Source organism: Triticum dicoccoides, chromosome 6A, assembly GCF_002162155.2.
Source record: "Triticum dicoccoides isolate Atlit2015 ecotype Zavitan chromosome 6A, WEW_v2.0, whole genome shotgun sequence".
NCBI classification, from domain to species: Eukaryota; Viridiplantae; Streptophyta; class Magnoliopsida; order Poales; family Poaceae; genus Triticum; species Triticum dicoccoides.
In genome coordinates this window covers 478801648-478812248 of record NC_041390.1, presented here as the reverse complement: position 1 = coordinate 478812248, position 10601 = coordinate 478801648, and positions in this window count along the sequence as shown.

Here is a 10601-nt window from a genome sequence, read left to right as displayed (position 1 = left end):
GGTGGGGTGGATGAACATGACCCCGTGGTGTTGCCTCTGGATGAACAGGACCTCGATCGATCGAGTCGGTTGGGGCTGGATGAACAGGACCCCGTGGAGGGCTGGACGAATAGGACCACCCCGTGGAGTGCAGGATGAACAGTAGACGGCGGAGGGCAGGATGAATAGTAGCCCGTGGAGGGGTGGTTGAACAGGAGCCCGTGGAGAGGGCTGGTTGAACAGTAGCCGGTGGAGTAGCGTGCGGTGGACGCTGGATGAACAGGAGCCCGTGGATGAACAGTCACACGTGGAGGCTGGAGGAGGTCGACGGTGGATGAACAGTAGCTCGCGGAGGCTGGAGGGGGTCGATGGTGGAGATGAACAATATCCCGTGGAGTCCCGTTTTGCGGTACGCCACACCCCTTCCGATGAACAGGACCCCCGTTTCGATCGTAGCGCTCCAACACAAGTTCGTTTCGACCGTAGAGCTCCAACACAAGTCCGTTTCGTACATTTTGCGGTACGCCATACCCCTCCCGATCAACAGGACCCCCATTTCGACCGTAGGAGGTCCGTTTCCTCCGTTTTGCGGTACGCCAGACCCCTCCCGATGAACAGGATCCCGTTTCGAACGTGGCCGGTCGAACACAAGGCCGTTCCCTCCGTTTTGCGGTATGCCAGGCCTCATTTCCATCGCCTGTTCCGTCCAAGCCCTCTCGATGAACACGACCACGCATTCCGTTTCGACCCAGCCGGTTGGCTCCCACGCGTTCCATTGCCTTCCCATGAACACGACACATTCCGTTGCCTTCCCATGAACACGAGACGATGTTGTTTCTCTGTTCCGACCCAGCCATGTACACGAGCCCTGGCCGTACGTATGCGCGAGTAGGCGTTCGAGACCCCGCCCGTATGTACACATACGTGGCCGTATTTTCATTCTTGCACCCTGGCCGCTGTACGTACGTGTACATGCTATGTGCGCGCCTCTACTACAACACGTGCGCGCCTCTACTACAACACGTGTGCGCCTCTACATCGACCAGTATGTGCGTACACGTTCGCGACCAGAATGACAACACTACGTACGCTTCGACCAGGTGGGTCCCGACTGTCAGGCACTTCCTTGCGTGCGAAGATGTAGCTGGTGGATCCCAAGAGTCAGGGGCAAACGTTTTTTTTCGCGAAATACGGTGGCCCGTCCGGTGGGTCCCCGCTGTCAGGTGGAGGAATAATTATTTTGCACGTAATAAGGAGGCACTTCCTTGCTGCGGCCGTGGACCCAGCTGTCGGCCTCTCCACGTACAGTCCACGTTCGATGGAAGCCGTTCCTTGACCATGTTGACCACGCTGCGCTGAGAGCACTAGGGCAGTGGACGACGTCGAGGCCAAGGAAGGGGACGACGCGGAGCCGGGGAAGACGCGGCAGTGGATGCCCACGCGTAGAGGAGTATGAGGGTTCACTGGTTCGCTGCTGTGTGAGGCTGCCGTCGCCGCAGAATAACAGGGGGTGTGGGTGAGTAGAGGGATGGCCTGGCCAGCGGTGGGAGTAGTAGGGGGCGGTGAGGCCTCCGCCGCATCGCATCCGGCCATGGGAGGCAGGAGCACGAGGCACGACCGGCGCTGGTTTGGGCGGCTGAAGTAAGAAGACCAGAGGTTGAAGAAGCACTACGGCCGTTGGATGGACATCGTACGGTTACTGGAGCTAGAATCGTGCATATTGACTAAGTTGACAAAGCCCTCCGTCCTCATCAACTTAGTAGGCCCCCAAGTCAGCCTCCCACCAAGGTGGGTCACAGCTAGCAGGGGTATTCATTTTTTGTGCGTAATAAGGAGGCACTTCCGGTGGGTCCGAGCTGACAGCAGGGGGAACATTTTTTTCGCGAAATACGGTGGCCCGTCGGTGGATCCCAACAGTCAGGGGCAAACGTTTTTTTCACGATATACTGGTGGGCGTCCGGTGGGTCCCTGCTGTCAGGTGGAGAAATAATTATTTTCCGCGTAATAAGGAGGCACTTCCTTGCGGCTGCCGTGGACCCAGCTGTCAGCCTCTCCACGTACAGTATTTTTCCAATGGAATTCAGTCGTTGACCACATTGACCCCGCCGCGCCGACAGCACCACGACGGTGGACGACGGCGAGGCCTAGGAAGGGGACGACGCGGAGCCAGGGAAGACGCGGCAGTGGATGCCCACGCGGAGAGGAGTACGAGGGTTCACTGGTTCGGCTGCGCTGCCGTCGCCGCAGAATAACAGGGGGTGTGGGTGAGTGGAGTGGAGGGATGGCCTGGCCAGTGGTGGGAGTAGTATGGGGGCGGTGAGGCCTCCGCGGCAGCACAGTCGGCCACGGGAGGCAGGAGCAGGCGGCATGACCGGCGCTGCTTTGGGTAGCTGGAGCAAGAAGACCAGAGGTTGAAGAAGCACTACGGCCGTTGGATGGACATCGTACGGTCAGTCGAGCTAGAATCGTGCATATTGACTAAGTTGACAAAGCCTTTCGTTCCCGTCAACTTAGTAGGCCCACTATACTGGGTCCCAACTAGCAGGGGGAGTATTCATTTTTTGTGCGTAATAAGGAGGCACTTCCTTGCGTGCGAAGATATAGCTGGTGGGTCCGAGCTGTCACCGACGGTAACATTTTTTTCACGAAATACAGAGGCCGTTTCGTTGGGTCCCAGATGTCAGGTGGAGGAAATCATTATTTTGCGCGTAATAAGGAGGCATTTCCTTGCGTGCGGCCGTGGACACTGCTGTCAGTCTCTCCACGTACACTCCACTTCAGATGCATGTCGGTCGTTGACCACGCTGACCACGCCATGCCGAGAGCACCAGGACGGTGGACGACGGCGAGGCCTAGGAAGGGAACGAAACAGAGGCGGGGAAGACTTGGCCGTTGTTTTTGTTTCCCACGCGGAGGGGAGTACGACTGTACGAGGGTTTACTGGTTCGTCTGCCGTCGCCGGAGAATAACAGCAGGTGTGGGTGAGTAGAGGGATGGCTAGGCCAGCAATGGGAGTACAGTGGCGCGGTGAGGCATGTGCGGCAGCACAGCTGGCCGCGGGGAGGAGGGAGCAGGCAGTCCCGCCGGCGCATGTTTAAGCGGCTGGAGTAGGAAGAGCAGAGATTGAAGAATCACGACGGCCGTTGGATGGACATCCAACAGTATACAAGCCATCTGTGGAAAGCCTCAAATCTGTGGAAAACAACATACAACCCATCTACCATTATTTCAAATAATTTATAACCCATTTGCTAATTCTTACGGGTTTTTTTGGAGCCCATATTTTTAATGTTAGCATTACAACCCATATTGTGGGCACGGTTAAAAAATTATACGAAATTTTGCATATGTCGTTGCGGTCTGAACTGTTTTTAATCCCGAAATTTCGAGTCACATTCAGACTGATTTTAAAAATAAATATATATATCAATATAAAATCCAATAAATTGTCCATGCATAAAAATCAATGCAATTTAAAATCTCGAAATGAAAAAAAAGATATTTAAAAATAATTGCCCGTTTGATGTGTTCTAAAAATGTACAGTCCATTTCTCATTACTGATAGGCCATTTTCTCGGCCAACCGAATGAAGCTCTCCTCGTCTTGAAAGATTTGTAACCCAACAGGCCTAATAAAGCGACTTACTTGACAAATCACAAAAAAAGGGGCTAGCCATTTTTAGAAAGAAAAAAACTACCGGGCTGGTCTGTGGTAAACATAAAAGAAAAGACTGTCTAGACAGACCAGAGTGTCCCGCATAGCCCAGTTGACACCCTGCTTCCGTTTCAAAAACAAATTAGATAAATGCCACTCCAATTATGGCGATTCATAAAAATGCCACTGCAATTTCCAAACTTTGAAAAATGCCACTGCAATTTTTGCAAACTTTGAAAAACGCCACTGCAGTTTGCAAACTTTGAAAAACGCCGCTCCAGACTTCGAAAAATGCCACTAGAAATGGCATGAAATGGCATTTTTCAAAGTTTGGAAATTGTAGTGGCATTTCTCGGATACACCAGATTTGGAGTGGCATTTATCAAATTAACCCAAAACAAAAATAAATGGGCGAGCTGCTGGGTCCCTGGTGTCAGCCGCTCGTTGTGCAATTCTCTCGTTTATTGACTACGTTGACAATGGCATGGGACCCAGATGTCAGAAATCCACTAGGAGGAGCAATTTTTTTATTGGCTTGAAATAAGGAGGCACTTGCTTGCGTACTGCCATGACCTTGGCAGGTCCCTGCTGTCATCCTCTCCACATACAATCATCTCTTGATTGTGTACGCATCAACTTGCTAGGTCCACAAGTCAGCCTCTAAACCGTGGAGGACAAATACAACCCATTTTCTCTGCGTACAGTACCAGTTAGTCGTGCTTCAAAACTGATCGACATGCCATTAAAAAAATAAAGGTAGATAACTAATGCGGCACCTCGGGCTAACGCGGCCAGATCACATTTTGCACGAGTAATTACACACCATGTTTCCTTGACATGTGGTCCCGTTCCAACATATCAGTGAGACGACGGCAAGTAGTAGGAGTATTTCCGAACGGACGTGTAGGCCGGGACGCCTCTTCGTGAACCGTGGCAAACTCGCAACCGTCCATCGACTCTTCGCCTTTCCCTCTCGATTTGGAACTGCTGTCACACGCTCTTCCTCTCCCTCCTTGATGACCCACAAGTATAGGGGATCTATCGTAGTCCTTTCGATAAGTAAGAGTGTCGAACCCAACGAGGAGCAGAAGGAAATGATAAGCGGTTTTCAGCAAGGTATTCTCTACAAGTACTGAAATAAGTAGTAACAGATAGTTTTGTGATAAGATAAATTGTAACGAGCAACAAGTAACAAAAGTAAATAAAGTGCAGCAAGGTGGCCCAATCCTTTTTGTAGCAAAGGACAAGCCGGAAGAAACTCTTATAATAGGAAAAGCGCTCCCGAGGACACATGGGAATATCGTCAAGCTAGTTTTCATCACGTTCATATGATTCGCGTTCGATACTTTGATAATTTGATATGTGGGTGGACCGGTGCTTGGGTGTTGTTCTTACTTGAACAAGCATCTCACTTATGATGAACCTCTATTGCAAGCATCTGCAACTACAACAAAAGTATTAAGGTAAACCTAACCATAGCATGAAACATGTGGATCCAAATCTTACGAAGCAACGCATAAACTAGGGTTTAAGCTTCTGTCACTCTAGCAACCCATCATCTACTTATTACTTCCCAATGCCTTCCTCTAGGCCCAAATAATGGTGAAGTGTTATGTAGTCGACGTTCACATAACACCACTAGAGGCTAGACAACATACATCTTATCAAAATATCAAACGAATACCAAATTCACATGACTACTAATAGCAAGACTTCTCCCTTGTCCTCAGGAACAAACGTAATTACTCACAAAGCATATTCATGTTCATAATCAGAGGGGTAATAATATGCATATAGGATCTGAACATATGATCTTCCACCAAATAAACCAACTAGCATCAACTACAAGGAGTAATCAACACTACTAGCAACCTACTAGCACCAATCCCGGACTTTGAGACAAGAATTGGATCCAAGAGATGAACTAGGGTTTGGAGATGAGATGGTGCTGGTGAAGATGTTGACGGAGATTGCCCTCTCTCGATGAGAGGAGCGTTGGTGATGACGATGGTGATGATTTCCCTCTCTCGGAGGGAAGTATCCCCGGTAGAACAGCTCTGTCGGAGCTCTAGATTGGTTCCGCCAAGGTTCCGCCTCGTGGCGGCGGAGTCTCGTCCCGAAAGGTTTTCCTCTTATTTTTTTCTCATCGAAAGACCTCATATAGGAGAAGATGGATGTCGGAGACCCACCAGGGGGCCCACGAGGTAGGGGGGCGCGCCCCCACCCTCGTGAGCAGGGTGTGGGCCCCCTGGCCTTCATCTTTGGCGAGGATTTTCTTTATTTATTTTAAGATGTTCCGTGGAGTTTCAGGACTTTTGGAGTTGCGCAGAATAGGTCTCTAATATTTGCTCCTTTTCCAGCCCAGAATTCCAGCTGCCAGCATTCTCCCTCCTTATGTAAACCTTGTAAAATAAGAGAGAATAGCCATAAGTATTGTGACATAAAGTCAAATAACAGTCCATAATGCAATAAATATCGATATAAAAGCATGATGCAAAATGGACGTATCAACTCCCCCAAGCTTAGAACTCGCTTGTCCTCAAGCGAAAAGACGATAACAATAAATATGTCCTCATGTTTAGAGGTAGAGGCATCGATAAAATATAAAATACGGACATGAAGGCATCATGATTATTCTCATAACAGCAACATATATAGATTTTGTCATATGATTACTTATGTTTGAGTGATGATCTATTCACAATGCAAGAGTATAAATCATAAACCTTATTGGGCTCCAACAAACTATAATCTCGGTCATTGAAGCAATTGCAATTTATCATAACATCGGAAAGAGTCTATGTCAGAGCTAAAAAGAAAGTCCACATACTCAACTATCATTTAGTCCTTCATAATTGCTAACACTCACGCAATACTTGTGGTTATGAAGTTTTAATCGGACACAGAGAAAGATAGGGGCTTATAGTTTTGCCCCACAACCTTTTACCTCAAGGGTAATGTCAACAATAATGGTTCATGCTCCCCTACATCCAATTATATATATATATATATCATGTTCTTTCCAACATGCTGAGCTTGCCAAAGGATAAAATGAAAAAGAAAAGGTGAAGATCACCATGACTCTTGCATAAGGTAGAAGATAATAATAAAAGATAGGCCCTTCGCAGTGGGAAGCAGAGGTTGCCATGCGCTTTTATGGTTGGATGCACAAAATCTCAATGCGAAAGAACGTCACTTTATATTGCCCGTTGTGATATGAACCTTTATTATGCAGTCCGTCGCTTTTATTACTTCCACATCACAAGATCGTATAAAGCTTATTTCTCCCACACCAATCAAGCATACATATTTAGAGCATTTTTTTATTGCTTTGCACTGATGACAACTTACTTGAAGGATCTTACTCAATCCATAGGTAGATATGGTGGACTCTCATGGCAAAACTGGTTTAAGGGTATTTGGAAGCACAAGTAGTATTTCTACTTGGTGCTGAGAATTTGGCTAGCATGAGGGGGAAAGGCAAGCTCAACAAGTTAGAGGATCCATTACAACATACTTTATCTCAGATATAAGAAAGACATAACTCATTACGTTGTCTTCCTTGTCCAACATCAACCCTTTAGCATGTCATATTTTAATGAGTGCTCCCAATCATAAAAGATGTCAATGATAATATATCTATATGTGAAAACCTCTCTTTCCTTATTACTTCCTACTAATTGCAACAATGACCAAAGCTATGTCTGCCAACTCCCAACAACTTTTAATCATCATACTCTTTCTATGTGAAGTCGTTACTCTCAATAAGATCAATATGAACTTTTTGTTTCTTTTTATTCTTTTCTTCTTTCTTTTATTCATCCAAGATCATGGCAAAATAATCAAGCCCTTGACTCAACACTAATCTTTATTATATATAGCTCACGGACTCGATTACAAAGAGAGATCATAAAGCAAACTCAAAACTAGATCATGCCATAAACTTTATTCTACTAGATCAAGATACTACTAATAGGATCGAACTAAGAAAAAACGGTAAAGATAGGAGTTGTGATTGTGATACGATACCGGGGCACCTCCCCCAAGCTTGGCAGCTGCCAAGGGGAGTGCCCATACCCATGTGATTATATCTCTTTTGTCGGTGAAGAAGGTGGAGGTGTTGTAGATGATGCGGGCCTTGCGTCCATCTTCCAAGGCATAGGTTCTCCATCATAGAAAGATGATCGAGTCTCCGGGATCCTTAAATCTGTAGCCAAACTCATACTTTTGAATCTATATTCATACTCATAGTTTTGGTTTTGCAGGTCATAGATTTGGGCTTGGAGGTGCTCGATCTTCTCATGAAGCTTGAAGATAGTCTCCCCGATGTTGTCAGCATCCAACTTGTGGTTGCTAGTGAACTCCGCGATCATCATGTGGTTAGAGTTGAGTCCATGTTCCACCATCCCTTGGCACTTGAAAACTTGTTGCTCCACTGCTTCGAGCCTCATCTGCATGCTTCCGGTCCCCTTTGGTCCCTCTTCATCGCGGATGTGCAGCAACTCATCACGCAACTCAATGGTTTGAGGGTGTCGTAGCACCTCCGCGAGGTAAGGGTTGATGACCTTCTCGAAGAACTTGTCCTTGGAGGCGCTTGGGGCCGTCATGATAACCTAGACCTGTCAGAAAAACAGCTCGAAACAAGAACATAGGAGATTTGCGTGATACGGGAGTCAAAACCTTCGGGAGGTTATATAATGAATTTTTACCGACCAAAATATGTAACGTGCAAGAAAACGGAGTCCGGAAGGCACATGAGGTGCTCACGAGGTAGGGGGGCGCGCCCACCACCCTCGTGTCCTTCCCGGACTGCTACTTATTTTTCTATTTTTCTAAATATTCCAAAACGGAGAAATATTGCCTTAAAAATTGTTTTGGAGTCGGTTTACTTATCGTACCACATACCTATTCCTTTTCGGAGTCTGAAACAGTCTGGAAGGTGTCCCTTATGTATTCCTTCGGGGTTACGGTTTCAATAATATTGGTTTCAACATTTATGGGATTACTTGAGATATACTGTTTGATTCTTTGACCATTTACCACCTTCGGATTTGTGCCCTCGAAGTTGTTGATTTTTATGGCACCGGAACGATAGACCTCTGCGATAACGTAGGGGCCTTCCCATTTAGAGAGAAATTTTCCTGCAAAAAATCTTAAACGAGAGTTGTATAGGAATACATAATCACCTACATTAAACTCACGCTTTTGTATCCTTTTGTCATGCCGTCTTTAAACTTTTTCTTTAAACAACTTGGCATTTTCATAAGCTTGGGTTCTTCATTCATCAGGTGAGCTAATATCAAATAACCTCTTCTCGCCGGCAAGTTTAAAATCATAGTTGAGCTCTTTAATAGCCCAATATGCCTTATGTTCTAGTTCGGGAGGTAAGTGACATGCTTTTCCATAAACCATTTTATACGGAGACATACCCATAGGATTTTTGTATGCAATTCTATAAGCCCATAATGCATCATCAAGTTTTTTGGACCAATTCTTTCTAGACCTATTAACAGTCTTTTGCAAAATTAATTTGAGCTCTCTATTGCTCAACTCTACTTGACCACTAGACTGTGGGTGATAAGGAGATGCAATTCTATGATTAACATCATACTTAGCAAGCATTTTACGGAAAGCACCATGAATAGAGTGTGAACCACCATCAGTCATTAAATATCTAGGGACTCCAAACCTCGGAAAAATAACTTCTTTAAGCATTTTAATAGAAGTGTTATGATCAGCACTACTAGTTGGAATAGCTTCTACCCACTTAGTAATGTAATCAACAGCCACTAGAATATGTGTGTATCCATTAGAGGCAGGAAAAGGTCCCATATAATCAAACCCCCCAAACATCAAACGGTTCAATAACAAGAGAATAATTCATAGGCATTTCTTGACGTCTACTAATATTACCAATTCTTTGACATTCATCACAAGACAAGACAAACTTATGGGCATCCTTAAAGAGAGTAGGCCAATAAAAACCAGATTGCAATACCTTATGTGCAGTTCTATCTCCAGCGTGGTGTCCTCCATAAGCCTCGGAATGACACTTGCATAGGATCTGTTCCTGTTCATGCTCAGGTACACAACGCCTAATAACACCATCTACTCCTTCTTTATAAAGATGTGGGTCATCCCAAAAGTAATGTCTCAAGTCATAGAAAAACTTTTTCTTTTGTTGGTATGTGAAGCTATGTGGTATAAATTTAGCAACAATATAATTAGCATAATCAACATACCAAGGAGTACTATGAGAGGTACTTATAACATTTAATTGTTCATCAAAAGCTATCATCAATAGGTAGTGGGTCATCAGGAATATTTTCTAACCTAGACAAGTTGTCTGCAACGGGGTTCTCAGCTCCCTTTCTATCAACAATATGCAAATCAAATTCTTGTAGCAAGAGAACCCATCTAATAAGTCTAGGTTTAGCATCTTTCTTTTCCATAAGGTATTTAATAGCAGCATGATCAGTTTGAATAGTTACTTTAGAATCAACAATATAAGGTCTGAACTTATCACAAGCAAATACAACTACTAAAAGCTCTTTTTCAGTAGTAGCATAATTTCTTTGAGCATTGTCTAGAGTCTTACTAGCATAATGAATAACATTTAATTTCTTATCAACTCTTTGCCCTAGAACAGCACCTACATCATAATCACTAGCATCACACATAATTTCAAAGGGTAAATTCCAATCAGGTGGCTGAACAACAGGTGCAGAGACTAATGCTTTGTTAAGTATTTCAGATGCTTCTACACAATCATCATCAAAGACAAATGGTATATTTTTTTGCAATAAATTAGTCAGAGGCCGGGAAATTTTTGAGAAGTCCTTAATGAACCTCCTGTAAAATCCGGCGTGACCAAGGAAACTTCTTATACCTTTGATGTCCTTGGGACATGGCATCTTTTCAATAGCATCGACCTTGGCTTTATCAACTTCAATACCTCTTTCAGAAAC